Raw genomic sequence first — 5,431 nt, 5'->3', positions numbered from 1 at the left:
ACTGAAATTTCCTGATATTACTCGAAGAGTAAACGATTCTTCTTTAAAATAAATTAAACATCTTAAAAACACCCACCCCTTCCTTGTATAATTTGATAGTAGTCGTGTAAAATAGACACGTTAAACACATGATCAACCATTGGTAACATATTGACCTACAGCGTATTATGAATAAATTACAGAAAACGTAGTATGCATGAAGCTCTTCAAAGTTAGTATGATTCACTGTATTAAAACATTAGGTAACATGACATACGATAACGTAGTCCGCCACTGGTACAGCTGTAAGTCTACGGATTTATAAGCAGATAGCCGAATGTGGCTTTGCTATAAGAAAAATATATACACACACACACACACAAAGAAGTGTAGATGTAACATGATGTAGGATATAAACGTACGAAGTAATACCTCGGAGAATAGAGTGGCATTAATGTAACTTATGTATTATATTTATACAAGATGTTGATTGAAACTGACAGTTTAATAATCAGTTGGCTGTAAACAGAGTAATTTTAAGGTATCTACATCCTTTAAGGTAATGTTTCTAGAGTGAAATTTCGGAAATTGTAAACAAAAAATTCCCTAATCTTTCCTTTGGTAACAACACTCAAGGACAAAACTTAGTGTAGTGTTCTACACGTGTCATGACCACACAGTTTTAACGTAATATGATAATCGTTGTTATTCAAAGTACTTGTTGTGGCTCGTGTTACGTGCAAGGGAAAAGAAAGACGAGATAATTATTAGTTCTCACCCCAAATAGGACAATGCCCTACAAAGCAATCAACCTTAATAAACGATTTCATGGTTTTGTTTGTTTATTCACTTTTAACTTTGTCAACGTAAGTTTGTAAAAACAACAGCATGGTATTGTAGTTATCACATGAATATCTTAGTTTTGTTTAAAACAACAGCATGGTATTGTAGTTATCACATGAATATCTTAGTTTTGTTTAAAACAACAGCATAGTATTGTAGTTATCACATGAATATCTTAGTTTTGTTTAAAACAACAGCATGGTATTGTAGTTATCACATGAATATCTTAGTTTTGTTTAAAACAACAGCATAGTATTGTAGTTATCACATGAATATCTTAGTTTTGTTTAAAACAACAGCATGGTATTGTAGTTATCACATGAATATCTTAGTTTTGTTTAAAACAACAGCATGGTATTGTAGTTATCACATGAATATTTGTTTTGTTTAAAACAACAGCATGGTATTGTAGTTATCACATGAATATCTTACTTTTGTTTAAAACAACATCATGGTATTGTAGTTATCACATGAATATTTGTTTTGTTTAAAACAACATCATGGTATTGTAGTTATCACGTGAATATTTGTTTTGTTTAAAACAACATCATGGTATTGTAGTTATCACATGAATATTTGTTTTGTTTAAAACAACATCATGGTATTGTAGTTATCACATGAATATTTGTTTTGTTTAAAACAACATCATGGTATTGTAGTTATCACGTGAATATTTGTTTTGTTTAAAACAACAGCATGGTATTGTAGTTATCACATGAATATCTTAGTTTTGTTAAAAACAACAGCATGTAATACTGTTATTTTAAACGGTATTAACATGTAATATTTACGAACTACCAGAATTTTGTGTTCTTAAAATGTTTTTAACATTTGGTGTTTATAGACAAACGTAATAAATTCCACTTGAATGACAGGAATTCTCCATGTAATGGAAATTACTGAAACGACACATAATAATAATATAATATTCAAACGATATATAATGATAGTATAATACTGAAACGACACATAATAATAATATAATATTCAAACGATATATAATGATAGTATAATACTGAAACGACACATAATAATAATATAATTTTCAAACGACATATAATGATAGTATAATGCTGAAACAACACATAATAATAATATCATATTCAAACGACATATAATGATAGTATAATACTGAAACGACATATAATAATAATATCATACTCAAACGACATATAATGATAGTATAATACTGAAACGACATATAATAATAATATCATACTCAAACGACATATTATGATAGTATAATACTGAAACGACACATAATAATAATATCATGTTCAAACGACATATAATGATAGTATAATACTGAAACGACGTATAATAATAATATCATACTCAAACAACATATAATGATAGTATAATACTGAAACGACATATAATAATAATATCATACTCAAACGACATATAATGATAGTATAATACTGAAACGACATATAATAATAATATCATACTCAAACGACATATAATGATAGTATAATACTGAAACGACATATAATAATAATATAATATTCAAACGACATATAATGATAGTATAATACTGAAACAACACATAACAATAATATAATATTCAAACGACATATAATGATAGTATAATACTGTAGCTAATTGCTGTGTAAGTAGCTAACTTACACTCTTCTATTTCTGCCCACAATTCAGGGACTTCCAAACAATAGTAGCAATTGGTTAATATATATATACAATCTTTAATGTTAACAGTACAGATTTTGGTAAGAAATATATTTGATTGTTTGTTGTTATTGTTTTTAATTTTGGCGCAAAGCTGTACGAGACCTATCTGCGCTAAGTATATCTGAACTTGTACATACAATAAGTACATATTTTGATAATAAATACAGACTTTCATAATAAATGTAGACTTTGTTAATAAGTACAAACTTTGATAACAAGTATAGAAACTTTGAACGTTCCTGGTTGGGCACCTGTCTCACTGAATACAAACTGGGTTTATATAGAAAGTATATTGACGACAGGTTATTGCATTTTAGAAGCCCTACTCTCTTCAAATAGTTTTTAGATTATTTATATTCGAAACACTATAACATTAATTTTACTTGTGAAACTAAAAGGAAAACGGTAAATTGTCTTTTCTTGGTTATCTAATCTGTTGATTTGGATAGTTGGATTTGGATAGAAAATATATTATATGGTCTCTTGAGAAGGCTGAGAATAGAGTTGTGTTCAAAGGGACTTGGAATAATAGAGTGGAATGGAATATATAATCCTCTATCTACATCTTTTTAAACTACCACTCTCTTCATACCGCAATAACCACCTCATAGAAGGATCTAATAAACAATAGCTACTCATATATTTTATTGAAGATATAACACGCAAGTTCCTTTCTCACAAATTTGACTTTATCTAGATCAAACCACAAACTGTTGATAAATACTCAATAACATTGATCGTTCCTTTTTTAGGTAAGCATAGTTTCGTACTGATATCAGAAATTTAGAATAATTAAAATAATTTAAACGTTCTGTCCACAAGTTCATCTACAAGTGATATTTATATCATCATTCAAAATACAGACTATTCCGATCTAAGGATCTATTACCTACACCCATGCGTTCCAGGATCGTATATAAATACACTTGTGGTTGTTGTATACACCAGTAAACTTACGAACCATCAAGCAGAACTAGTAAGAAATATATCTACTCCACCAGACTCCACAATTCCCACGTCGTGAAAACACCAACCACTCTGTCTTGATTAAGAATTTCAATGTTATCTCATCTAGATCATCAAATCCTGAACGTTCAATAAAAGAAGTGAACTGATGTATTTTAAATTAACTTCTAAATTTAAATAATAACACAACTTCACTACAGTTCAGTCTGTTCTGAATATCTGTGCAATATGGTTACATTAATCTGTTCTCTGTTTATTTAATACTTTTATTCTATTTAAATTTTTGTACCTCATACTTTACCATGTTCAGTCTAACTTGCTAAAGATGGAATATGTGAATTCCGAAACGTCTAATAATTAAATGTTTGTTACTGAACAAACAGGTGTCGAATGTTCATTATTGCTACAGTCGTTGTGTTCATGATTAAACTTCGATTCCCGTTGAATAAATCTATTCCTATGTGCATACTTTGGTAATAGGCACGTTTTGCTTGTAGTTAAGCACAAGGCTACACAATGGGCTATCTGCATTCTGCTTACCACGACTATTGAAACCCCGTTTCTGGCAGTGAAAATCTGCTGTCATACCGCTATGCCACTAGGGGGGTGCTATCTTCAGCAAGGTACAGATAGGTACAGATTTTAATAATAAACACCGACTTAGATAATAAATATATCTGGACTTGTACTTAGGCATAACTAACTGTTTTTTTTGTATAAATTTGTAGAATGTAAACTAGATTTCATGGTAAGATTGAAGGGTGTGTTTCATTGTGTTAATACGAATGAAAAAAAAAACTCAATTAACTTTGGTCAGTTGATTTCCAAGGTGTGTCCCCGTAAGTTGCTAGGGGCGTCAGGAGAATTTCATCAATCGAAGAATAATTAAAAGCATAACCAATTCCACAGAAATTAATGAATGTGACAACAAGGTAAATGGGTTAGAGTGTCCTTAGCGAAAAATGTTTGAAAATTCCTGGCTTAGAGCTTAGATCGATATTATTCATAGTTGATAGTTGTCTCAAAAATAAATGTAGTGGATGGGGCCTAGGACAACAGCCTGCTGTCAACTGTCAATGAAAGTAATTATATGTCAACGAAAACATCTGAGAAATCCAAATTCCCCCAACCCCGGAAAACTTAATACATGTGCTTTATAAAAGAATTTTCTATATTTTAAACCATAAGACTGTTTACAAATTTAATTTCCATATAATAACTATTAATGATTATATTACTAATAAACAATGTTATATAACAACTATTAATGATTATATTGCTAATAACCAATGTTATATAACAACTATTAATGATTATATTGCTAATAACCAATGTTATATAACAATTATTAATGATTATATTGCTAATAACCAATGTTATATAACAACTATTAATAATTATATTGCTAATAACCAATGTTATATAACAACTATTAATGAATATATTGCTAATAACCAATGTTATATAACAACACTAACAGTTTATAATATTGTAAGAAGTAATTAAAATAGTAACAACTAATGATACTGCTATAAAAACACTTATCATGCACAATGTGTTAAATCATAACAGAAAATCTTCACCTTCGTGTATTACAACAATTGTTTAAGTGAAGCATAACTTGAGGTTTACAAACTGCTTGGATAAAGTTTACCTTGGAAAACGATTAAAATAAAAACATAATATTTTTCGATACAAAAGGACATTCTTGCTTGTATTAGTCGAAAGCTTAACCATAGACATGTGATATTTGTTCATCGATGGATGACCATAAGTCACTTCAGTATGGTAATACTGAATGGTAATACATTATGGTAATATATATATTCAGTATGGTAATACATTATGATATAATGTTATCATAATTATATCAGTTAAGTTTGATAGTTAACTATCAAATGAATATGAATATAACAATGGTAACATAACTGTTGTTGATATGACATTGAAATCG

The sequence above is a fragment of the Tachypleus tridentatus genome, chromosome 11 (genome assembly GCF_004210375.1).
Source record: "Tachypleus tridentatus isolate NWPU-2018 chromosome 11, ASM421037v1, whole genome shotgun sequence".
In the NCBI taxonomy this organism is placed as follows: domain Eukaryota; kingdom Metazoa; phylum Arthropoda; class Merostomata; order Xiphosura; family Limulidae; genus Tachypleus; species Tachypleus tridentatus.
Note: the sequence above shows the minus strand (reverse complement) of the source record.